Below are 26,788 nucleotides of genomic sequence, written 5' to 3'. Positions count from 1 at the left end.
GCGCGACACTCCGCCGCCGACACCGGCCAGCGCAGGCACGCGCGCAAGAGAGATCTCGGTATCTATTGAAAAGTGTCCACGGAGCGTCCCGAGAACCCAGCCGGGAGAGGGAAAAATTGGGGTGAGTCCGATCCTCCGCGGCGGGGCGCCGATCCTCCGGAGATGGGGGTTCTGACTAGTTGGCTGAGTCCCAAAACTGACCCTCACCAGGAATTTGGAAATCCACCCTCCCCCCCCCCCCAATTTATCCTTCGAAACTTCCCCTCTGCTTCCCGGAGATTTAAACACGCACGCGGGGACCCCGAGAGCAGAAGTCGAGCCCCACATAGCAAGCAGCGTGGGGTGGCTGGGTGGGTATTTCTGGGTGGCTCTTTTTCCTCTCCCCTTCCCCAAAATCCTCCTCTACCCCCCCCCCCATCACCTGCTTTCCCCAGATCCCTTCTCCCCCCCCCTCCCCCACTTCCCAATAAGTGTTGATGTTAGGACGCAAAAAGGCACGTTGGGGATGAGATCAGGGCTGGACTGAGCCGTTTCCCTATCCCGGTTTTTTTAAAACCTGATTTTGTCGGGGGGGGGGGCAATCTTTTGGAAGTCACGCCCGTTTTTTTCCTCTCCCCGACTCCATACCAATGATTGGAGCCGTTTGTTTGTATGGGTACTGTATATTGCTCCATTTGTTTCTGTGGATTGAGAGTTATGTTTCTGGGGAAGGGGGGTGTTCCCCTCTTTTGGGGGGGATTACTCCACCATTCCAGGCCTTTTTGAAAGTGGATGAACTCTGTCCCGCCTTTGACAGGTTCCCTGGTTAGTCCCCCCCCCTGCCTTCTTGAGTTTGAAGATTCCCAGCTGGGGGGGCTATTTTTACCAATTGCTAAGCTTGTAGACATCCAGTGCATTGAAGAATGGACTTAGGGGGTGCTTGGTTCTCAACGTGGCTGGTGTCGGGGCATTCCTGCCACGTCTGGGTCCTCTCCACTGTTTATCCATTGCCCTCTCTGCACCGTGGGTTGACACTGCCCTGGCATAAACTGTGGGCATGTTAGTTCCCCCCCCCCCAATCATATGCCACCCGCACACCCCCCATCAGAAAATCTTCTTGTCCAGGCAGGCAGGAATTGACTCCTTGCCAGGGGTGGGCAGCATGTGCCCGCCAAGAAGGTGTCGTTCAAATAATGGTGGAGCCGGTTTTAATTGCTGGAGCTGTTAGGTTTGAATAGGGGTGAGACATGACCATGGATTGCCGTCCTCCTCGTATGAGCTGGGGATGGTGCTAAGGGCAGGTGGGCATGGCTGGAGGAGAACGGGCAGTGCCCCGCAATTGCCCAGTTGCTGGACTGTAACCTGGGGAGGGACTTTATTAGGACGTGAGCTTCCTTGTTAGCTAGAGTTGCTGTCAGGCTTGCTTTTCACCTTGCTGCTGCTGCTGCAGGATTCCTTGCAAGAAGGAGCAGGGATGGCATCTGTGGCTTCAGCGCTGCCAGGGAGGGAGGGGCCCAACTGGGATCTTGTCTCTACCACTCGCAAGCAGGGAATGGATGGCAGCAAGTAAGCAGAAAGCTGTTTTACCCGCCTGGCACACGAGCGGTGAAAACAGGCCTTGTCTCAAATGCCGAAGTGCCCTTTGGAATCCAAAGGGTATGATTCTTATGGTGCCCGTTTTGCTTGGGTGTTGTGTTGGTAAGAATTGAGTGGGTGGCTTCTTCTCCCCCCCCCCTTTCCTTTTGGGCAAACTTTACTTGTTGGACTCTGCCCTCCCAAGTTACACCCAGCCCCACTGATTACCCTCCCTTCCCTGACAGGGCTGTGTGTATATAGGTGTGCTCACCTTAGCAAGCCTGGCAGCACCCTTGTGAGTTTCCTACAGGCAACTGTTTGGCCGCTGTGAGAACAGGATGCTGGACTAGATGGGCCATTGGCCTGATCCGGCAGCCGGCTTCCTCTTCTGTTCTTATTGGGAGTCTTGATTCTTGGGATGGGACTTCTGCTCGGGATTTCTCCTGACCTTTCGGCTCTACCCTCGGTGTCCTGAAACAAGTTTGTAAAGTTATGACAAAGGGGGGACCTTCCTTCTCTCCCTCCTCCACTTTCAGTGGAATGAAAGGCAGCTTATGGTCCAGATGGTTAAAAGAAAAAAGCAATATTATTGGTAGCACTACAAAGAAAGGGCTTCACACATATTAAAATAAGGTGGAGTACTTCTTACTTTTAGGAAGCCTGCTTAACATCGAAGTCGATGAGTGAGAGTTACAAGGACGGGGAGAAAAAGGAAGAAAAATGTGATAATTTGAATCCAATAAATGTTTTATTTTCTTTACTGAAGTACATACTGTATATTCTGGCATATAAGACTGCTTTTCAATCCAGGAAAATCTTCTCAAAAGCCGGGGGTCGTCTTATACGCTGGGTGGAGAATCTGCAGTCGAGTATATCTCAAACTCTATATTTTAACTGGAAAAGTTGGGGGTCGTCTTATACGCCCAGTCGTCTTATACGCCGGAAAATACGGTATATATTTTTAATGGCTCACCCAGTAAAACTTTCAAATCGATCATGATATGACAATGGAAGATTCCTTAGTTAATATATTGTAAATTAAGGAAAAACAAAAACAAAAAAATCCTTCCAGTAGCACCTTAGAGACCAACTAAGTTTGTTCTTGGTATGAGCTTTCGTGTGCATGCACACTTCTTCAGAAACATCATTATATCACTCATCATGGCTTGTTGCTCTTTGTCTTTCCCCACACATTTATTAATAATATACACACCGACTGAACACCCCCAAGAAAGGTTTTACGAAATTATATTCCAAAATATTCCAAAATCATATATATATACTACCACAATTTGGACTTCCTGTTAATCCCTTATGTATATTTTTATAACAAAATAGAAAATTCTTTCCAGTAGCACCTTAGAGACCAACTGAGTTTGTTCTTGGTATGAGCTTTCGTGTGCATGCACACTTCTTCAGATGCACACGAAAGCTCATACCAAGAACAAACTTAGTTGGTCTCTAAGGTGCTACTGGAAGGATTATTTTTTATTTTGACTATGGCAGACCAACACGGCTACCTGCCTGTAACTTAAATTAAGGAATCTACCGTCATATCTGTGGTGGTTTCCCGGCCCTTTCCCACTTTTTGTTTCTTGCAAATACAGCCCACAAGAAAGAGACATCGTCCTCTGCCCCTTTGACAATAAAACTATTCCATCCGTCTTATTTCAGCGTACAGAATAATATAGACAGTCCTTATGGCCAAACGGGTCTGATTGATAAGACTGATGAGTATAAGCAATTATGTTCCAATGTAGAAAGGTCCTTTTTGTTGACTGGCAATCTCTCCTAGGCTGGTGAGTCCGGTTAATGACCCAGATTAGCAACTGGGAACCCAGAACTTGGAAGTGGTGGTTGCTCCTGGAGGCAGAACGCAGGGTGTGCTCTTGCCTGTGTGGCATCAGGATTTTGTGGGGTCTTTGACGGGTTTTGTTTGTGTGTGGATCCGACGTTCTCTTCTCCCTTATCACGACATCTTAATAATTTTTTTAAACATGATCGAAATATGGATAGCTCAGTGGTCGTGTATCTACTTTGCATGGAGAAGGTCTCGGGTTCAGTTCTTTGGCATCTCCTGATAGGGCCGAGAATGCTCTCTACTTCAAACCTGGGCTGCTACCAATGTTTTTCCAAACTAGCTGTTTTTGGACTACAACTCCCATCATCCCCAGCTAGCAGGACCAGTGGTCAGGGATGATGGGAACTGTAGTCCAAAAAAATATTGGGGGACCCAAGTTTGGGAAACCCTGGTGTACAGAACTGGATGTACCAAAAAAAGCCGCTTGCTATGTTCCTATAAGTCTCTGCTTCTTATGCCGGCTGTGAGGTGTCTCCCCCAGCTAGATTATTTTATCGCTCTGATTTTGACTTCTGTGTTTACATTATCTTGTCTAAGTATATATATTGTGATTTCTGTTTCACAAATAGGATGCTCTTAATTGTTCTAAATGCTTCAGTTGGACACTGCCCAGAAAACCAGAGAACAAGTGGTGTGCCGTATCCAACTAAGTTATACTCAAAGTAGACCCACTAGCCCAATGTTAATCATGTCTGTCCGTTTCGCTGTGTCTGCTCCGGGTATGATTAAGCTTGGATGCAACCTCGTAACCAGCCGTTCCGTCTCGGCGTTCTGTCCTCTGCACCCACACAACACTCACTGCCCAGTCGGGATGTGGGTCACATCCATACCATACATTTAAAGCACTCATGCCACTTGACCCCTGCCCCAAAGGATCCTGGAAGCTGTCACGGGAACTGTAGCTTTGTGAAGGTGAGAACCACAGTTTCTAGGATTGACAGCCAATCCTGCTTCCCAGGGAGCTCTGAGAATTGTAGATCTGTGAGGACAATGAGGAGGGGTCACCGAACAACTCTCTGCCCCCCTGAGCAAACTACAGTTCCCAGGATTAACAAGCAATCTCCCTTCCCAGGGAACTCTGGGAACTGTAGCTCAGTGACCGAATGACTTTCAGCCCCCTTAGCAAGCTACGGTTTCCCATGATTATTTGGGGGAAGCAGCCATAGCTGCTGAAGTAAAAATAATAATAATAATTTATTATTTGTACCCCGCCCATCTGGCACGAGAATATGGATCGCAAGCTCTTCTCCTGTGTAAAGGTGGACGCACAGTTCTTTGCCCACCTGCGTGTCAGAGGAGGAAGGGTGACGGTTCCTGGAGGCGGCCTGCGGAGCGGCTGCGAGGCGAGCCAGCCTCACCCGCCTGTTTGCGCAGACCCACCTCCCCGAGGGCTCTGAACCGGCAGCGCAAGGGTGAGCAAGGTGGGGAGGAAGCTAAGAATACACCTGCGCCATGTCCCCAGGTGTCCTCCTCATGTGCTGGAGGTGGGGGAAGGGGGGGGGCTTGTGAGGCAACAAAGTGGATTGTAGGTTGGTGTGTGTGTGGATGGGGAAGAGCAATAAATAGCAGGCAAGGAGACGTGAGGGCGACTGAGAAGGTAAATGCTGGGATTAAGGCATCCAAAAATTAAACTGAGCCCCCCCCCCCCCAAGCACCTCTTTGGCAGCCGGTCTTGTTTTTAACTCTCCCCTCTCACTTTTGGTCTGTTTGTTTGTTTGTTTGGTAATATTTGTGCACTGCTCGATTGTTTTTTTTTATAAAGAAAGCCTCAAAACGGTTTACAAAAACAGTTCAATGATTGAGAAGACCGATTAACGACAATGATTTAAAACATTTAATTTTTTTTTAAAAAAAATTAAATTAGAATGACAGGACGCTGGGTGGTATTCAGCTGTGCTTTATCCATTAAAAGTGATATGCGAGATTAAGGCTCATTAATTTAAGTGGGTGCTTGCGAGAAAAACGTAACTGAGTGTCACCAGCTTTTTCATGATGATGGTGTTTTGTGCTGGCTGACGAAGGGTTAGGCTTTCCTCTGAGCATGTGCGGAATATCAGATACTTATTTGCCTCAGCCTCCAGCCTGTTCGTGTGCGAAGATGTGCACCTATAAGCACAACTAAGCAGATAAAATTGCTACCAATATATGAGAATATTCTGATGTCCACCAGCTCACTTGCAGGGTATTTTGCTGTAAAGTCCTCAGTTCATTTGCATGCATCAAGTCGTTGAGGGAAATGCAGATTTTAAAATGAACCTCAGAGCATGCGCTAAGTTCCCTTCCTTTATTCTCTGATAAAGAGTGGGTGTCGACTAAGCATGGTTTTGAAACAGCTGTGTCGAAACCCAGTTTTCCAGCTGCATCACTGCTTAAGGCTCGCACTTATTATTATTTTTCTAATAAAAAGAAGAAAAAAGCTCTGGGTTGTGGGAGGGGGGGTTTACACTTTGGCCTATTTCTGGCCCTGCTTTTCGCTTGGCTGGGTGGTCTCGTGGGTTGAGTCTTTGGGGACTCCTTTCCTGCTTCTCGCTCCTGCAGCCTGGGCGGAAATTCAACAGGTGCAGCATTCCTCTCCCCACTGACCCATGTCCTTCCTGAAAGTATTGCTTTTTCTATCTGTTAAAAGTGGTGGTGGTGGGGTTTGGCTTGTGACCCCAAATGCCAGGTTTGAAACGGCTGACGGGCGAGGAGGTTGGGGTTTCGGAGGCCTGAGGGACAGTCAGTGGTGCAACAGGGTCAGCCACAACGGCTGCTGCTCGCTCTCCGGCCTGTCTTGTGCTCCGCTTTCTGCTCTTGGTTTCAGAGCTGTGGCCTAGTTGGGCCGGCTGCGCCAAACGTGGCCCGGTTGCCGTGGGAGCCTCGGCTGCTGCGAGGCAGGAGCAGCCATGCCGCCAACCAGCAGCCAGCCTCCTCAGGGGGAGGCTGATGAAACCGTGGAGAAATCTCCCTCCGTGTGCCGCGCCCTGTACTCTGCTGGAGGTGCCCCCCTCCCTCGCCGCCCCAGGGTGGGGGACGACGCTGCCCCTGAGCTCCTCCGCGCTCCATGGCAACCCTGCGTGGCACACATCCCCGGCCTGGCTGCCGTACCCCAGGCGAGGCCTGTAACAGGAGCCTGGCTTGGCAGGGGGAAACCTGCGACGAGCCGGGCGCGGTGCCAACCGGTTGGCACAGCCGAGCCGAGGGAGGGCGAGGAGGGTTCGCCCACCAACCTTTCCCTTTCTTTTTTTCCTGCAGCTTCCTTGGGAGCACCAAACAGTTTGCCTGCTGCCGCTGCTGGTGCTAACCCCCCCCATGCCCCGCCCCTGGCACCGGTGCCAAGGCGACTTGGCGAAGGGAAAAGTACCGGTTGCCAGTACTTGGCGCTGGTGCCCGGTGACCGGCTGAAGGAGGCAATGGAAAGGCAAGGGGGAGAATCCCACTTGCAAGCTGATATTTGAGGGGGCGCTAGTCTCTCTCTGTGCGCAAAGAAAGTGGGTATCCTCCCCGGCAACAGTTGGTATGACTTGGCAAAGTTCCCCTCCCCGGGGTGGCGGGTGGGGTGGGGTGGGGTGGGGGGAGAGAGCAGGTGACGAGTCGGAAGCAGAAGTGGATCAGGCCTTGCTGCTGTGCCGGGGCCGGGCAGGGCTCGGCGGGCACCGTTGCCACAACCCTCCTGACTCTTCAGCTGCTTTTTCACCAGCCACATGGGGTAAGAATTGGAGAGCCCAGGGTTTTTTTGGGGGGTGGGTGAGTAAAGGAGGACTTCTTGCCTTTTGGGCTGCCCCCCCCCAGGGGCTCCCATGAGCACTCTGACTTAATTTTTAGCCTTTAAACTTTTTAGACGAACCTCTAGTTGCCATCTGCCCCGGGTTGGTTTTTCTCGCTCCACCTCATGACACACAACGTGGGGTGGGGGGATTCGAACTCCGATCCGGGTGCCTGTTCCTGATCATTAGCGTGCAGAGTCGATCATCCCTGGCATGAGAGGTGTCAATGGCTGGGTGGTGGAGTGCCAGGCCGACTGAGGGCGGGGGAACTAAAGGTCCTGCTGGTGCATGTTGGACTCCATCTCCCATGTTCCCCGACCGTTGGCCATGCTGGCAGGGGCTGATGGGAGTTGGAGTCCAACATGCTCGTTCCTCGTCCCTGCTTCCTCATCCTCTGTAAATGCATTTGGTATGGGATCCCTGATTGGCTGGGACATATAGGATGGGGTCGGGAATCTGCGGCCCTCCCAATGCTGAGTGCCACATTCCCACTGCTGCTACAGATTATTGCACCCCTTAGCCTTGTTCTTCAGGTCACGGCTGTGGGTACGGGTGGGGCAGAGAGGGTGTGTGTGTGAAAGAGAGGGAGCTTGCATGGTTCCCTCTCCTTTCCAGGGAACTCGCTGCTCCTTTCGGCTTGGCCTAACTCGCCAAATTAATATTCATACATACACAAATATCAGTTAACAGTATTGCGTGCGAGGCTGATGGGAGCAGGCACTATAATTCCCTGGTATTTGAGGACGTGTGCAAAGGCAGTGTAGCATGGATGTGCGGCTTTGGGGGGGTGGGGTGATTGCCTCCCCCTCCCCACTCACCAATATTTTGGCATTCACCTGTGGTGCCCTGCTGTGCCCTGGTTCTAGGCTGTGGGCGCCCTTAGGACCGCACTGCAGGGGTGTGTGTACAACAAAGGAGACATGTGGACCCTCCACTTGTGGCTTTTGCGTGGCAAAGAAGCAGTCATGGCTTCCTCCCCCCAAGATTCTTGGGGTCTGTCGTTTGGGAAGGGTGCCAAGAGTTGTTAGGGAACCCATATTTTCCCTCTCAGAGCTACAGTTCCCTGAATGATTTAGCAGTCGGAGCTCTGAGAACTGTAGTTCTGTGAGGGGAATAGAGGGCTTGTAAGAACTCTCAGCACCCTTAATAAAAACTACAGTTCCCAGGCTGTGTTAGCAACCAACCAGGCCCCAGCCGCAAGTCCAGTTGCGACCAGGTGGAGATCTGTGGTTGCCGGGTTGGCGACTGGAGAAAGCAAAACGCCCCTTATCTGAAATAGTTTCCTTGAAACTTGCTTTGGTATATTCTGGATTGTTTAATTCAATGCTTTCGACACACTGTGAGCCGCTTTGAGATTTCTTCACGAAACTGCCAAGTGGTATGGAAATGAAATGAACGACAACAGTAATAATAAAACCCCGCTGTAAAAGAAAATGGCGCCGAGATCTTCCACTGTGGAGACCGCGACCCAGGTTGATGGCGCCGTTTGGCCATTAGATTGTATATGACACTGTTCCCGTGATTCTTTTAAGGGAAGCTACAGCGGTTAAAGCAGTATAATTGTGGTTTAAACTGGACAAAGTGAGAGTGTGGCCTTTGTTGTGGGGTCAGGACTGGGACTCCCTTGCTGGGAAAAGGAGGCTTTGCTTGGGGCCTGGCTGAGTGTGCGCACTCAGTGGGTGTCTGTAAGCTGTGGCCGTGGGTGGGACTCAGGGTTGGTGTAGGCCGTGGGATTAGCATTGCAATTTTCCCTCTGGCTGGCTCAGATTTTAACTCTCGTGTGTGAGAGAGGGAGAGAGTGCCAGGAGGGGCGGAATCACGGCTGTTTTTGGGGGTGACTTTGTGAGGTGCTGGGGCGGCATCGTAGGTTGGGACGAGGGCTCTGTCTACTTCCCGCTCCACACCAGAAGTTGAGAAAAACCTGGGTGCCAAGCGGTCAAGGTGTTTTGGGTGCTGGTTTGGGGGAAAGCCTTTTAAAAACCCCACCTGTTTGTTTTGGGTGCTGGATTTCAAAAAATGTGGGGCTCTGGGGTTGGGTCCCCCCCCTCAGTGTTGTTTTGAAAGCACAGCTTGGTTGACTGAGAGCTGTGTCTCCTATTCCCAGGCTGTGGTTACTCCTCAGTGTGGAAGGAACTCTTTGCATGCTCAGATGCACTCTTGGTTATTATTTTGTGTGTGAGAGAGAAGTGCATAGAAAAGGGTTCCTAAATTTAGTCCTATATATAGTTGCCCCACTTGGAAGAAACCGCTTGAGACTTCCTGTTCCTTCGGACCTTGGAGGAACTTATATGGGGAGAATCTTATAGGGAGGCACTTTTGACCTTATTCCTGTTTCCTGGGTGGGAGTCAGTCTCACCTTTTTTCCTGGCACAAGGTGAATTGCTTTCTAACAGCAGTGTAATGGGCAGAAATCCAACAGGTAAACTTTCCCCACCCTAGGCAAGGACGTGTGGTGATAAGGATAGCTTCGCCTGTGGGATGCCTGCCTGAGATGCCACTGTCCGAGCCCCAAAGAGCTCAGCCCTAAAAGAGTTGGCAGTCTTGCAGTGGGACGGTCACACTTGCCTTGGCACTGCCCACTAGGGATGCACAAAGGTATGAGTCTAACCTTGAAGTATTGGGGGCACTACCATTCTCCCGCACAAACCCCGCAGTAGGTAAATATACTGTATATTAATTTTAAGTAGGTTTCCACTATTCTGCCCCCCCCCCCAAAAAATGCAAAGCAGGGGTGCCAGTTTCTCAAACTGTGGTCTGTGGACCATTCTTGGCTCAATAGCTTCATCCAGATGTTTGCATTAACGATTCTTGCTGGTTTTTAAAATTGATTTTGATTTCCTTTTTAAAAAATTTCTTATATCGTGTTTTCTCGTCTCACAATTTGGATCTCACAGATTTAAAAAATGCAATGGAAAACAGCGCATGACAATTGCTACACCAGGTGAGGGGGGAAATCATGGAGTGGTCGGCCGAAACCCTCAGCAATTTTTTCCAGCGGTCTGTTTGGGTGGATGAGGTTAGGGAGGAATGTATTTATTGATTTATTTAGCCCATTGCTATCCTTGGGTATAGCCAAGGGGGTGCAGGGGCAGCAGCTGCCCCCCTCTAAACCAAGTAAATAAATAGAAATACTTAACTAACTGACCAATTGCATTGCAGGTATCTCTGTTCTCTCCCCCCCCCCCAACATAAAGTCTGCTCGGCCCACTAAAATAAAGCCAGCCTACGCCCATGTCGCTATCCCAGATTCTTCTCCAAGGAGCTCAAAGCAGTCCCCGCCTCCTCATTTAATCCCCACAACAACCCTGCGAGGCAGATTAGGCTGAGAAGGCCGGGGTCACGCCCAGGGAGCTTCAGGGTCACGTGTGAATTTGAACCTTGGTCTGACACACTGTGCGTCTGTGAGGTATGTGTGTATGTATGTATGAAATATCAATCTATTTTTCAGAAATGAATGAACGAGTTACCTTTGAAATCTCCGTATCAAATATGTAAACGTTTGCTTGTGAAGAAGTGAGAATCCTTTTCCTTTATGGCAGCAAACATTCTGACCTTTCCCCCCCTGATATTTATTTGTTTATTCAAATTGATATACATAGTTATGGGTGTCCAATTCCAGTTCTTCGTGGCCTCCCTTATCCTTTTATAGGAGCCTGTCATCCCAGCTGACTTTTTTATATTGCAATTTTACTCTGAAATCTGCGGATACAGGGTGGGCATGCAAATTTTAATAACAACAACATTTTTTGTAGTTTCCAGCTGCTCTGTGGAGATGGGGAATTTCGGAGAGCTGCTGAACCTGAGGATATTTCCCCCACCCCCTGCAACTGCTTCTAAGTCCTCAGACGCTTGTCTTTACTATTCCAGATGTTGATGGACTCCAGCTCCCATAATTCCCTGGGGCTGCTAGGAGTTGGAGTCCAGCAGGGCTGGCTACCCTTGTCCTGCAGAGATGCGCACGACAACAGAGGCACACCGTGTTGTTCCAGACTGCCCCTTTCTGCACCCGGCTCTACGCCCACTCTGCAGCGGACCCCACCCAGCCGCCTCTCCCGAGTCCCTTGGGGCCAAGTCCCACCCTGTAATGTTCCCTGAATGACTCCACCTTCTTATTGCTCCCCTCCTTCTCTCCGGAGCCTCCTGGCTCACGAAACACTTTGCAATCTCTCCCTCCAGCTGTGCCCTGAGCGTGCGGAGCGGGTGGGGGAAACCTTTGCCCGGTAGGGCAAACCAGCCAGCATTGCATCACGCGTGCTTCCTACTCGGAGTAGACCCCGCTGAAACGAATGGACGTGGCTAGATTTCAGCGGGGTCTGCTCCGAGCGGGACTTAGCCAGGTACGACCTCAAGGTGCTAGCCAGTCCCTCACGCAGAAACCAGGGAAGTGGAGTGTTCCTCTGAGCATGTTCAGAGAATCCTCTGCCCTTTTTAACTGCCTGCAACAGCAGGACAGCTATAATTTTTCTGGCCTCCTCAGGAATGCAACACTGAGGTCTTTGTGCACAAGAGGAAGAAAGTGGGAAATACATTCCCCCCCTTTCTCTCTCCACCCCCTGGGGGGGATGGCTTGTGGCCAGTCAAATTTGTCCTTCCTGTTTCCTAGACTTGAGTTCTGTTTCACCAGCTCCTTCCTTTCTCTCCTCCTCCAGCCATGCCTTCCGTTTTTCTCCTTGTGCCTTTTCCTTTTTTGAGAAGGCTCGGAGGGGTGTGTGTGACAGCAGCGCATGGTGCGTATCTCTAAAGCCGCGCTGATTTCTATGTCCTTGCAAAAACCCCAAATTATTATTTACTTTAACTTGTTGGTTGGGTTCCCACCCACCCACCCACTTTTTTTTTTTACAAAAAAAAATAGCTCAAAGTGGTTTCAGGCAATAAACAAACAGTGCATGTTAAAACCAGCAGAAATCTAAAATGGGAGAAAACTAAAAAATTGTTCATATTTTTAAAAGGCAGGACTAAAAAGGAGGTTGCAGATTAAATGAAAGCTTGAAGGGAAATAAGAGTTTTTGCCTTATGCCTAAAGATATGTAGTGGTGGTGCCAGCCGAGCCTCTCTGGGGAGAGCATTCCAAGAGCAGGGAGCCACCACCGAAAAGGCCCCGTTCTTGTGTTGCCACCCTCCTGCTGGAAGGAGCACACTGAGAAAGGCCTCAGGGGACGATCTGGGTCAGTTCATGAAAACCTCTGCTTCTCCTAACCACCTCTTTAAAAAAAAAAAAAGTATCTCTGCAAAACAACTTAAGGTATTCAGATGGTGCCAATATCTCATTGCTGCTGACCTGAAGATTGGCGGCGCTCGTTCTTGCTACGCAAACCCAGGAAGCAGCCGATTCTCTGCAAAGAGTTTAGGGGCACCTGGAAGGGTGAGGTGGGGACATGGCTCGAGGTAATCGTGATTCTGTCCTACCTTACAAGGGTGTTGTAAGGTCGGCTGGGGGGGGGGCCTGATCAGCCCCGATAGCAGAACGAGGTGGTGAAAATAGGAATAATTCCACAGTGTTTGGAGAGGAGCTGGGAGTGGTGGCCACTTCAGGCTGCAGGTATGTGTGTGGGGGTGTGTGGCTGTGGGGTGCAACTGTGGGATTCCCCATTGTCATTGGCTCCTTGCGCCAGCCCTGTAAGGTAGGTCAGACATCGGGTTCCAAGAAGTGATTGCAAGATTTGGGAACAGCTGGAAATTACAACTGGGATGATACGTCCAAATAAGATTATAAGGGAGGAAATGATTAAATGGAAGTCAACAAATGTGTGTCTATCATCTATCTACACACACACACACACACACACCACACAGATAATAAGAGGTAACGGGTCAGAATGTTTGCCCTTTGAATGGAAATGAATTTAAGCATATTTTCATGTTTTTACAAGCAAACGTTTAAATATTCGGTATTGCTATTTTAGAGATAATTCATCTATTTATTTAAGAAAAGAAGATGGATATTTACTGTATGTATCATTGGTTCCAGTTTTCTCCTCCCACCAAACTCTTTGATAATTGCTGGGGGGGGGGGGGAGTTCTTACTGGACCACTTTATGGTTTCCGTTCCCATCGTAGCAATTGTAGACGCTGTATGATTTCGAATTTTTATTCTTTCTTCCGTATTGCGTTTAACGGCATTACAAAATATAAGAAATAAACAAAGCAATAAAAAAATGGATATTTAATGTGGTGAAAACGCCGTCTCCTGTCTTTCACGACGTAGCCGAAGAAACGGCTTGGGTGGGCCACCTGAAATGGAGCGCAGTTTGGGAGCTCCCCGGTATAGATTTTTTAAGTCAAGACAAAATACAGCGGTGGTGGTTTGTAGGATGGCATCATGCGAGTAATGAAGGCGCCACACCAGGAGGCCTCTTTGAACACTCACGTCTCCCCCCAAAGAATTCTGGGAGCTGTAGTTCGTTAGAGGTGCTGAGAGTTGTTAGGAGACACCCCTAGTCCCCTCCTAGAACTACAATTCCCAGATTAGTTCCACAATCAATCCCTCTTCCCAGGGAACTTTGGGAATTGTAGCTCTGGGAGAGGGTAGGGCCAGTCGCAAAAAGACGGGGAGAGACCAGCATAGATTCTACCTTTGTGAAATAGACTTAGCGTATTTTCTATGTGCGCAAAGTCCTGTACGCCCCACTCTGTCCTCCATTTCCAAGCAAGGAAGAGGCATATGTCAGAGTTCTAGAACGGCAAAATCCAGCAAGGAGGTTGCGAAGCAAGGCTGGGGAGGGGCATGGTGTGGGGAGGAGGTTATGGGGAGAGTCCTAAGGGCCAGAGAGAGGGACTGGGAGGGCCATCAATGCCCCCTGGACCTGGGGCTCCTTACCCCCTGCTTGACAACTCTTATATTTTACCTGGGACTGCAAAAAGAGTGGCTGGGGAAACCCAGCCAGATGGGCAGGGTATAAATAATATTTTTTTTATTAAAAAGTACTCTCTGTGTGTAGATTGCCCGGCTGTCTCGAGCTGCTGCCAGCCAGTGCAAGCAATAGGCCTGACGGATAGTGAAGTCAGTCACTATCTCACTCAGTAGAGCATGAGACTCTTAATCTCAGGGTCCTGGGTTCGAGTCCCACATTGGGCAAAAGATTTCTGCGACACACTGGGTTGGACGACAGTTGTGGTCCCATCTGATGCTACAATTCTGTGCTGATTCCAAGGCAACCTTGGGGGTCTTCAGCTGTTTTGGGACTACAATTCCCACCATCCCTGCCCGCTGGTCTTGCTAGCTAGGGATGATGGGATTTGTAGTCCAAAAAACAGCTGGAGACCCACCCCCCCAAGGTTGGGAAACACTGTTCTAAGGCATCTTCCTCTTTAAGCCAGCCCTTTATTCATAACCTTGAGGACGAGAATCTTATTTTATTTTTATGGGGAGGGCTGCAGCTCATTGCTGTGCGGAAGGTCCCAGCCCCTCTGCAACTCCAGGTGAGAAAACAGACCCCCCCCACTGGAAACCCAGAAGAGCTGCTCCCAGTGCAGCAACACACACCACCAGTCTTCTGTCAGGTGGGCCGTCCAGTGCCGGATTTACGTATAAGCTAAACAAGCTGTAGCTTAGGGCCCCACTCTCTTGGGGGGGCCCCAAAAATTCAAAGGAAACAAAACTGGATGTACATTTCCAAAATCTAAGATAAAAAACAAATAAAATAAAACCTAAATACAGCAACAGTGTTTTGTGTTGTGTAGGCTCCTATGATGTAAGTGATGGGCCCCGCCTGCTAGCCTGCTCCCTAAAATATCACTGGTTTGCTCCTTTCTATACATAGGGTGCCTACATTCTGCATGGACTGGTTGCATGGCAACATGCGCAAACGGCTTTAGATACCTATTAGGTCCATAAATTAAATATAGCATATATTCAACACATACCAAAAACAGCGACAATTTGTTGTCGACAAAGGACAGCCGGACATGTAAAGGGCCCCATTACCTTCAGTAGCCTAGGGTCTCATCAAACCTAAATGCAGCCCTGGGGCCGGCCATTTGAAATTTAGCCTGGCATGGGGGTGTGTTTCTGATCAAAAAGCCCCATAACACAGCAAGGTTCTGCAGCGTAAAAATATGAAATTGGGACGGAAGCAGTGGCTTTAAAACCAGGGAAGCGAAGGCAACGGACTGCGTGTCTGAATGAGGCCTGAGTCTAAGGCCAGGGTGGGGTCCCCGGACGTTCTCTTCTCTTAATAACCACTTCTGGTTTGCGACAGAGAAGGAGAGAGAGAGAGAGAGATCGCTTGCGACAGCAGCTCCCACCCAGGCTGAGTCACGGGCCTCTCCAGGAGGTCTCCCCCCCCCCCCATGGTACCACCCTGAACCCTCCTTGCCACACAAGGTGCTTGGGCCTCTCCCTTGCCTGCTTCGCCCTCCTTATCTCCCTGCTTGCCTCACCTGGATTTCCAGGAAGTGCAACGACCTGGCTGGTGACGGCGGCGACCAGAGTGGGGGGTGGCAGCTGTGTGTGTGGGGGGGAAGCCGCATTGGGCAAAAGGAGAGGGAGTGGTTGTGCTGCCCGGCTTTCGTGGCTGCTTTACAAATGTCTTTTAAAAGATTTTCCCCGAAGCAGAGGAGAGGCTGGGTTTGTGGACCGCGATACCTCAAGGACTGTCACTCCCCAGTATGAACCTACCTGGGACCTTGAGATCATCTTCTGAGGCCCTTCTTCGTGTGCCTCCTGAGCGTGGCAGCATGAGAACGGGGCAGCATGAGAACGGGGCCTTTTTTGCAGTGGCTCCCCGTTTGTGGAACGCTCTCCCCGGGGAGGTTCAGCTGGCGCCTTCATTTAGGCGCCAGGGGGAAAAAAACAAATTAAAAAATTCCTTCCAGTAGCACCTTAGAGACCAACTAACCTGTAACTAGGCAAAAAAAAAAGTTCCTCTTCAGCCAGGCCTTGGGTTGATTGGCGTCCAATTCACTTTTAGATGTGTTTGCAGGAAGGGGGATTGTGGCTGTTGTTAGTTTTATTGTGTATTTTATGTTCTCATCTTGTAGTTTCATGTTGCGAACCGCCCTGTGATCTTCAGATGAAGGGTGGTTTGCATCATCGTTGCCATCATAACAACCACAATAATAATAGAGCCTCCAGTTGCAAGAGTAGTGTACTCCTTGAATAGCAGGAGGCTGTGGAAAAAACAGGAAGCTGCTGGCTAGCAGAGAGGAATCGAGCAGAATGCCGTGGCGAGATCACATTCACCCAGTGCCATACTGTACCAGCTACACTGGCTCCCGGTGGAGTACAGGATCAGGTTTAAGGTGCTGGTTTTAACCTTTAAAGCCCTATTATTATTATTATTATTATTATTATTATTATTATATCAATTGTTGTATTTTAACATTCTGTTGGAAGCCGCCCAGAGTGGCTGGGAAAACCCAGCCAGATGGGCGGGGTATTAATAATAATAATAATAATAATAATTAATAATAATATTACTACTACTATATGGCCTAGGACCCTCGTACCTACGGGACCGCCTCTCCTGGTATGTCCCATGGAGGACCTTACAGTCTGCAAATAACAACACCCTGAAGATCCCAGGCCCCGGGGAGATTAGACTGGCCTCGACCAGAGCCAGGGCCTTTTCCACCGTGGCCCCAGCCTAGTGGAATGCTCTCTCACAAGAGACCAGGACCCCGCGAGATTTGACATCCTTCTGCAGGGCCTGCAAGATGGGGCTGTTCCGCCAGGCCTTTGGGCAGGGTTCAGTCTGACACATTTTCTCTTTGTATAAGAACAAGCACAAATGTTTCCCAGCCCGCTCACAGGTCCTTATAATATCAGTGGAAACTAATTCCAAGGTTGCAGGTTTGATCCCTGTATGGGACAGCCGCATATTCCTGTATTGCAGGGGGTTGGACTAGATGACCCTCAGGGTCCCTTCCAGCTCTATGATTCTATATCTATCTTTACCGAAACAGTTGGTCCCGGCGAGTATTAACTGCTTTCAATTTTAACCTGAGGATTGTCATTTGTCCAGTTTTAACTTTAATTTTAATTTATTTGAATTAATTTTGCAATGCATTTTAATCAATTGACGTCTTGTTTTTAATGCATGTTGTATTATTTATATGATGTTAGCTGCTCTGAGCCTAGCTCCAGCCGGGGAGGGCGGGGTAAAAATAAAATTATTATTATTATTATTATTATTATTATTATTATTATTGCAGGGATAGTATATGCCACCTCCAAGTAGCAGATGGATAGGAATGAAGAAGCAAGCTGTTGGCTAGTGTTGCTAAATATGGAGCCTCTGGTTGCCAGGGCAGTATACCCCCTGATTAGCAGGTGGGCAGGGATAAAACAGGAGATGGCTGTCATTGCCCTTTGTGCTTTGGGGCAAAATGTTGGGTCAAAGCCCATGGTGCATAAGAGCTCCTCTGAAAGCTGGATGCCTCAGGGTGACTACGCAGAGCCTCCATGGATGGGGGCAGCCTACCCTGGAATGCCAGCAGGGACAGAAACAAAGGCTTCTCCTCTTTCTGCCCCATCCCAGAGACACCTAGACCGGCTTCTGTCTGGAACGGGACTCGGTGGCCCTGATCCACTTCGGAGGCACTTCCCAAGCCTAATTGTTGCACAGAGGGACAGGGAGGTGTGGGTTGTCGTGGTTTGTGGCTATGCGCCGCTAGCCGGTCCTTGAGACGGCCTCGGCCGTCCTGTTGCCATCTTAGGCGTTGTTGCGCAAGGGAGTTGCAGCGCAAGCCGGCAACCACCTCTTCTTCCCTTTCCACCGCCGTGCCCCTTTTGGGGGCTACACCCTTGTGTCCTGGGCTCACCCTCGCTGCCGAGACTAATGCTCAAGCGCATTTGAAGCACATAGGGAGAGGTCCTTGGGTGCTGGTGGGAGGGAGAAATTGCCTTATATGGAGAGAGTCAGGCCACTGGGGCCTTTCCATATAAAGTAAGGTTCTAGTCCTCAGGTTTCTGAATAAAAGGCTGATTTAAATAGGAAGCTGCCTTACTCCAGATCAGGCCGTCGTGCATCAAGCTCATTATTTGTCTACATTAGCAAAGCAAACACTGTGCAGAGTCGCTGGGGCAACCCTGCCAGATGAGCGGGGTATAAATAATAAAATTATTATTAGTATTTTAAAAACCCCGCTATGGTCCCTCGACTTGATCGCATCTCCTTCGAGAAATAAACTTGAAGAGAGTCTTGAAGAGAGCCTGTCGTTAGCTTGGGGAAAGGGTTTATTTATTCATTGTTTATTCTTTCATTTATACCCCATTATATATTCCCAGGAGCTCAAAGTGGCGGGCGTGGTTATCCTTCACAACACTCCTGCGAGGTAGCCTTGCGCCGGCCTAGGCCATACCAAAGGCAGAGTGCCATTCCCTTCCAGCCTAGGGGTATAGTATAGGAACCTTTCACTTTCATTTTTTGAAAGCAGCTCTCCCACTTCTAAATTAACCTTATTTAAAGCTGTTTGGGGCCCCTTATCTCAGCGGGCCACACAGCGGCCCTCCAGAACGGACTGGCGATATCTCTAGGCCGCAGTTGGAACGGGGAGGGTGGGAGAGAGCCGAGCCTGTTGGATGGGAGGCGGCAATTTGCTTTCGCCCCTGTGCCCTCGTTGGGCATGCGGCCATCTCCTCCGGTAACCCTCCTCGGAATAAACCCATTGAAAGGAACGGGCCTCAGGTAGCCGTGTGCATTCACCTTAATGGGTGTTGACTCTCGAGTAGCACCACCATTGGCTATGAACCTTAGGACGCCATTTTGGAGCCATCGGGCCTGGAGTCTTGCATGTCCCCACACTCGGGACATATTGGTGTAGTAGTGGTTAAGAGTTCTGGACAAGGACCTGGGAAGAGACCAGGGTTCAAATCCCACCCTGGCCATGAAGCTAACTGGGGGTGGCCTTGGGGGGGGCGGTGTCAGTCGCTCTCTCTTGCATATGCCACCTCACAAGGTTGTTGTGGAAATTAAACCCAGGGGGGTGGGGAGCCACGTACGCCACTTCCTTGGAGGAAAAGGCAGGAAATAAATGTTACCCCTGGGATACCTCAGCTGGTAGAGCATGAGACTCTTAATCTCAGGGCTGTGGGTTCGAGTCCCACCTTGGGCACTGTTAGGAACCCACCCCCCTTTTGCAAGCCGCCACGCAGCAGTTCCTCTTTCATATCAGCTGCTCTTCTTAAGTGGGTAGTAAACGGACAATCTTATTTCCTCGTTCCCTTGCTCTCTCTCCCTTTCGTTCTCTCTTTCTTCCCCCACCTGGGTGGGCTCTTCTTGTCCAGCTGGCTTGTTCATTTCCCCCCTCACCGGGGTTGGGGGGTGGGAGGGAAGTGGTTTGGCTCCCCACGCTGCAGCTGTGGCCGAAAGAAGAATCGGGAGCCTGCCTGGGGAACCCAGGTGTCCGGGCGGAGGCACCTCTTTGGTGGTGAGCAGATTAAGGGACTTCCCTCCCCACTCCCACCCACACACTGCAGTGAACATTTAAGGCAGGGCCACGGCTTTGCCCAAGGAATCCTGGGAACTGTAGTTTGTGAAAGGGTGCTGAGGCCTGTTAGGACCTACAGTTCCCAGAGTGGTTTGAAGAGTCAATCCCTCATCCTAGGGGACTCTGGGAACTGTAGCTCTGTGAGGGGAATGGGTGGTCTCCTAAGAACTCTCGGCACCCGTAGCAAACTATAGTTCCCCTGGATTCTTTGGGGGAAGCCGTGGCTGTTTAAAGTGGTATGGAGCTGATTAAATGCACACACACACAGAGAGAGAGAGGGAGTGTTGGACTGGGACTAGGGAGACCCAGGTTCAAATCCTCACTTATCCAATTGAGGGACTTCGGGCCGACTCTTGCCTTTTGACCTACCTCATAGGGTTGTTGTGAAGATAAAACGAGAGTGGGAAGCAGCTCCTGGGGGGAAAGGTGGAATAGAAATGAAAACATATGAAGCCACTGCTTTTTCCATATCTCACAGACTCACAACCTGCATCTGGTCAGGTACTGCCGGCAGACAAACCAGAACTCAGAGCATCTGGTTGGCAATTGTGAGAGCAGGATGCTAGGCTGGCCTGATCTGGAAGCCTCTCCTTACGTTCTGATACAGGCAGAAACCAGCTCAGATTATTTTGAAGAGTGAATAGCCGCAAGGGCTGTCTAGAGCCTCCTGTTTCAGGAGCAGTCTACCTCATTCTCAGTTGCAAGTGAGGAGAGTTGCTTGAGCTCAAGGTCCTCTTTTCAGGCTTCCCAGAGGAACATCTGCTCGACCTCTGTGAGAACAGGATGCTGGGACTAGACAGGCCCGTGGCCTGATCCTGCTGGGCTCATCTTAGTTTCTTGCGACCGTCCGCAAACCAGATCTGCAGAAGGCTATGACCAGAGCATCTCCTTTGAGGGGCCTAATCGGAGCCCACTTTCAATGCCAGGCTGTGAAGTGATGTGTTTCTGAGCATGTTAAGAGTTCAAATGCCACATCCTGCCTGTGAGGGGTCTGGGCATTTCTCCTAGGAAACTCTCAACACGAGCACCTTTACAGAATTACCCACCTAGGACTTGCCAGGACAAGGGAAGGAAGATTTTATTTTATTTTATTTTATTTTATTTACAACTTCCAACAAAATTTTGATTTGACGAAACCAGGCAGGGAGTGTCTTCCAGAGCTTGTCCCCTGCCACAAACCCTGGAGAGTCGCTATCAGTCATTGATGACAGTCCTGAGGTAGATGGACCAGATTCTGACTCAGCAGAAGGCAACTAACTACCTATGTTATTTTGACTAATGGTCAAAACTTCCTAGGTTCTAGTTTAAATCACCCCTTTATGCAAAACCATGAGGACTAGGAACTTCTAATTTGGCAGAGGGAGTTGCTGGAAAAAAACATAAGGACACAGGAAGAGCCCTGCTGGGAAACCAGAGCTCAGAGGCCTGGCATGCAGGAGGTCCTGAGTTCAAGTCCCCGGCATCTCCAGGTAGGGATGAGGATGTCCCCTGCCCGAAATCTTACAGTTGCTGCCAGTCCGTGCAGGCAACACTGAGCTCTATGGACCGGTGGTCTGCCTGTTTATATATCCCAGCCCCGTCTGGTGCCAGGCCTCTCCCCCCCCCCCCCGCCTGGCGCAGCTCTGTGCCTGCCTGCCTGCCCCATCTGTTCAGGGCACAGCAGGAAGGAAGAAGCCCTTTTCTGCTGGCGCCGTTGCTACCCTGCAGGCTGAGTCAAGCCAGCACTTTCGGGGAGTGACCCGGGTGGGGGCGCGGCTTGGCTCAGCAGGGGCAGCGCCCACCTTGCCTGGCCGCTCGGCAGGGCAGGTTGGGGCACGCCGGCTCGGCTCAGCCCCGGCAGGTGACACAACGCGGCTCGGAGAAGTGGGGCATGAGGCAAGGAAGTAGGGCGAGGATCGAGGCTGGCGGTGGACACCCTTTCTGGGTCGCTTGGGACAGGTGTCGTAATGATGGCAGGAGAGTGTCTCTCCCCCCCCCCCCGTGATTCCCGGTGGCTGGTATTCAGAGGCATGTTGGCGCTCCTGGAGGGAGAGCGTCGCCATCGTGGCTGGCAGCCGTCCGTCTCCTGGCTGCTCCCCTTCTAAAGCCGCCCAAGTGGGTGGCGTTCTCTACACCTTGTGGCAGAGAGTTCCACAGGGGAATTCTAAGCAGAGCCTCCATATTCAAAGGCAGTGTATCTGTGGATAGTGGGTGCTGGGAAAGAGAACATGCGCAGATAAGAAGAGCCCAGCTGGGCCAAAGGCCCGTCTTGTCCAACATCCTGTTCTCACAGTGGGGAACGGGGTGCCTGGAAGCAGGATTGAGCGCAACAGCAACGTGGTGGGGAAGTCAGTGGAGGCAAGTGTGCTCTCGTTTTTGCTTGTATCTTTCTCCCCCCCCCCCCCTTGCGGTCCATTTTTCCTCCCCAAGGGAGATTTGGGAGAAAAAAAAGGGTGACCAGGTTTGTGATTTGAGGCAGGATATTGAGAGATTCCCTCCCTCTTCTTCTCTCCAAAGGTTTGGAGGGGACTCTGGAGCATGTGCAGAGTGTACTTTCGACACTGCAAAGCGCCCATTTGTTAGCCTCTGTGTGGTTGGTGCTTGATAAAAGTGTCTGTGTGGAGGGGTCATTCCTGCTTGTGTCCCCCCCCCCTCACCTACCCTGATGTTTCTCAGGTGGAAATACGATCAATGTTGTAAAATCCTTCTCGTCTGAGATTCTTGTTCAGACCATCTGCATGCCCAGCCAGCGACAATGTGGCTGAAGGCTCTCTTCCCCTTTCTGTATACTGTTGACCAGGGATGGGGAACTGGCAGCCTTCCGGATGTTTTGCTGGACTACAAATCCCATCATCCCTGACCATTGGCCACCAGGCTAGCTGGGGGCTGTTGGGAGTCCAAGAACATTGGTCAGACTACAATTCCCAGCATCCCATGCCATTGCCCATATTGGCGGGGGGGGGCAGCTCGTGGGAGCTGGAGTCCAAGAACATTGTCGAACTACAACTCCCAGCATCCTTGGGGGGCTGATAGGAACTAGAGTCCTCCTGCTTGGCGCCTCCGCTGCATAGATTTATCCTGCGGTAACCGCCCTACTCTGTTCAAAAAGCCCAGAGGGTCTTTGCTGCCACTTCCTTGAGGGTTTGAAACAAACCAAAAAACGCAATTGTCTGCTGCCAGGACGAGCCCGGGCATTGTGTGATGTGACTAGCTGTGCAATGGTGCTCTTGTGTGTGTCTTAACACGCATGTGTCCTGGAGACGAGGCCCGCCCACTTCTGAGATGTTAACTCCCAGAGAGCATGGCAAAGAGCTGGAGCCTTGAAGCAGGAAGTCACACATAGCAAAATCTGAACAGGACACCCCCCATAAAAAACCAGAAAATTATTATTATTATTATTATTATTATTATTATTATTATTATTATTATTATTTGTACCCCGCCCATCCGGCTGGGTTTCCCCAGCCACTCTGGGCGGCTTCCAACAAAGATTAAAATACATTAAAATGTCACACATTAGAAACTTCCCTAAACAGGGCTGCCTTCAGATGTTTTCTAAATGTCAGGTAGTTTTTTATCTCTTTGACATCTGATGGGAGGGCGTTCCACAGGGCGGGTGCCACTACCGAGAAGGCCCTCTGCCTGGTTCCCTGTAGCATCACTTCTCGCATGGAGGGAACCACCAGAAGGCCATCGGCGCTGGACCTCAGTGTCTGGGCTGAATGATGGGGGTGGAGACGCTCCTTCAGGTATCCTGGGCTGAGGCCGTTTAGGGCTTTCAAGGTCAGCACCAACACTTTGAATTGTGCTCGGAAACGTACTGGGAGCCAATGTAGGTCTTTCAGGACCGGTGTTGTATGGTCATAACATTTAATCCTCCGACCTTCTCCTCCAAGGAGCTCAAAGCAATGTACAGAGTCCCGCCCCCCCCCACATTAACCCTGCAAGGTTGGTTAGGCTGGAAGATGGTGACTGGCCCATGGTGACCCCAGTGAGCTTCATGGCTGAGTGCAGATTTGAACCCAGGTCTTTCCCGTCCTTATCCATCTTAACCATCACATCACCCATGATAGGGAAGAGCTGGAGAGAGGGCTTCAAGGTCAGGTGGCTCTACTTTGAGGATGTCACGCGGATGGCAACTTTATTTTTGTCACTCTGCAAAGTTGGGTGTGGGGAAGCGGAGGGCCGCATTCTGTTCTGGGCAGGCTCCCGAGGGCCGTGTGTTGGCGGTGGGCGGGGCCAGAGGCAAAAGTGGGCGGGGCAGCAAATATAAATTTTTGCCTTTGAGCATGGAGCTAATTTCTACACTTGCTCACATGCCCCCCCCCTCTCTCTCCAGGCAAGCAAATAAGGCATGCTTTACTCGACATTCCTGCATTGCAGGGGGTTGGACTAGATGACCCTCGAGGACCCCTTCCAATTCTATGATCAGAGCTAAAAGGCACATTCTGGCCAGGCAGAAACACTCAAGCAGTGTGTGAAGCGAAAGGCCAGTGAGGGGGGCGGTGTTGCCTGGGGAGAGTCCTGAGGGCCAGATAGCGATATCAAGAGGGCCACATTCAACCCCTGAGCCCGGGGCTCCCCCCCCCCTGAGCTCAGAGGCCTCCACTGACTTTTGTATGCATGTGTCTGTTTGTGAGTTGTACAGCTTGCCGCTTCTGGAGTTGGCTAGCCTTTAATGGAACCTCCCACTTCAGAGGCAGTCTACCTCCGAGTGCCAGCTGCTAGGTGCATGCCAGAAGGAGAGGCAGCGGAGGAGGGCGGCTCTTCCTTTCATATGCCTTTCGGAAGGCTCCGTGGCCTAGGCTTGCCAACTTCCGAAACGGCCTCCGCAGCTGTGCCTTTTGGGGAACAGGATGACCTGTAGCCACGTATTTGTGCTTTGATCCATGCGCCTTGGGACGCCACGCAGTCTCTCTCACACACTGATTGAAGCACAGGAGCTGCCCAAGCCATGCCTTCCAGGACAGTTGGCAACCCCTGCTTTGTGTCTATACAGATGGAGCACAGAGTTTACCAGCAGCTTGTGTGCGCATGTGAATGCCAGAGGACTGAGGAATCTCCGCCTCGCTTTTCTTACAAGCTTCTCTAAATTATCTGCTTGCTGATCAGCCCCAGGTAGCTTCTGTGCTCACCACAACTGCTTCTCCGGCACCTGGGTGGGTGAGTGGGTTTAGAGGCGAGGCCTTCGAACCGGCGCGACTTCCCAATAAATGTCACAAGCCACCCTTTCACATTTTCAGAGGCTTCCGGCTTCCGAGTGGTCCCCGCACCTCTTGCCTTGCGTCCCAACGACCCTGCGAGGCAGGCACGTGGTGTAATCCCCCCCCCCCCGTAGGGCAGGTGGGAAACGCTGAGGCCTGTGAGGGATGCGCGTGGCGAGATTCGAACCGGGGACTGTTTCCTGACTTGTAGCCTTCGCCGCACTTGGCTGGCTGCTTGCTGGTGGTGGCTGGTGTGGGGTTTTTTTTCCAGGCGGGTGCCTTTCCGGGGAGCAGGGAGAAAGCAGGGTTAACCCCCCCTGCCGGGCTCTCTGTTCGAGGCTGGAGAGCTGGGCAAAGGGTTAAGAAGATTCAAGGGTGGGGTGCTCACAACCTGGGGTGTGGGCGTTGCCTCCCGTTCGAGGTGGGATCCTGCCTGCCTGCACGGCTCAGAACTGTTTGCTCCTTCGAGAGAGTGAGAGGGGGAGAGAGGTAAGTGGGGAGGATTAATTGCCAGGGGTGGCTGAGGGATGTGTTTGGGCAAGGGGAGCTGGGGGGGGGGCTCCAGGTGCCAGGTCCCACCCCAAGATCAGCCTTTGAGGGTTCGCCGGCCTCTCCGCCCGAAATGGGTGCCCGCCTGGCAGGGTTCTCCGGAGAGGTTCCAGAAACAAGCAGAGCTGGTCGAAGGCCCTGCAAAAGTGTCGGAGGCTGCAATTTTAGCTCTTTCCGGAAGCTATAGGTGCTGGGTTCAGGTGGTGCCAAAGGGGGGGCCTCTCCCTGCCCCTTGCTTACCTTCTTTTGGCAAGGGGTTTCTGCCCCCCAGCTGTGGAGCCTGGCTGTTTGGATGTGAAGGGGGAGCATTTAAACTGGCTTTGTTTTTACATTCCGAAGATGATGAAATTGTGTTTTGTGTGTGTGTGTGTGTTTCAGTATCAAACACAAACTAGGCAAGTAGCTGTTTTTTGCATCCTTTAACCGCCCTGTCGTATCCGTAACTGAGCCGCCCTGTGTGTATCCTAGCCCCCCACGTTTTCATTCCCTCCTCATTTCGTAATATATGATTTCCGCCTGGGTAGTTTTCCAAAATGTGACAATTGCCGCATCCCCTTGGAATTCTCTCCCCACCCCACTCCCAGATCGAGTGGGGTGTGTGTGTGTTGTGCTCTTTCTGTGGGGTGCTTTCCCTTCCTCTGTCTCCTGCTGTCGGAAGGATCCCTTCGGTAACTGGGATCCACCGTCTCCTTCCATAATTGAAATTTGGGACAAACTGATTCACCCTTGGAGAGGCTTTAGAATGCGCTCTGGCAGGACTTTCATATCTCCGGTGTTGCGGCTCAGGTTTTGCTTGCTTGCTTCCTTGAAATCCTCTGGATTTAGTTTGACACCTCAACCATGCTTCTAGTCCTCTGTGTGTGTTTGCGGGGGAGAAACTACAGAGAAAGCTGTGAAAAGCTTTTCCGGAAGAAGCAGGGAAGGTGCCATCATCATGTTTTGCGAGGGGAACTCCACATTCTGTAGTTCAGTTTCCTTCTTTCTTTATTAAATGGCAAGTTGGCAGATTTTTTTTTTTTTAATATACGTAGATTCTATCAGCAAAGTTACTTCAACATAAACCCATTTCGCACAACTCCAGTATTTCTGTTTCAATACGTCCCCTTTCCCACTCCCAAACTCTCCTTCTCCACCTCCCAACTGGACAAGTAATCTCAAAAACTTTTGAGGGACAACCAGATTGCTATTAGGGTGGATGAGTCCAAGTTCAGAATTTTCGTATTACTATTATTATTATTATTATTATTAATTTATTACCAACCACCACCAGCAAGCAGCCAGCCCTTCACCGGCTGGTCCAAGGGGATGTTACGACGATTTCAAATCTGGTATTAAAAATAGTTTAAACCGATTATAGTCTCAGGAACAGGGTGGGCCCTGAAAGCACACATCTCAGATGTTGTAGGCCAGAGTTGAACCACAGAATTGTGGAGTTGGAAGGGACCCCGAGGGAGATCTAGTCCAAC

The 26,788-nt window shown here is 50.7% G+C and overlaps 1 protein-coding gene across 1 annotated transcript in view; it reads left to right on the top strand.

The window, feature by feature from the left end:
• The window catches only part of ZBTB7B (zinc finger and BTB domain containing 7B), a 52,002-nt gene that overhangs the window by 502 nt on the left and 24,712 nt on the right, over nucleotides 1-26,788 (top strand). The gene's annotated exons all lie outside the window — the stretch shown is intronic.

The sequence above is a fragment of the Lacerta agilis genome, chromosome 17 (genome assembly GCF_009819535.1).
Source record: "Lacerta agilis isolate rLacAgi1 chromosome 17, rLacAgi1.pri, whole genome shotgun sequence".
Classification (NCBI taxonomy): domain Eukaryota; kingdom Metazoa; phylum Chordata; class Lepidosauria; order Squamata; family Lacertidae; genus Lacerta; species Lacerta agilis.
This window is presented reverse-complemented; position numbering and strand designations above follow the sequence as displayed.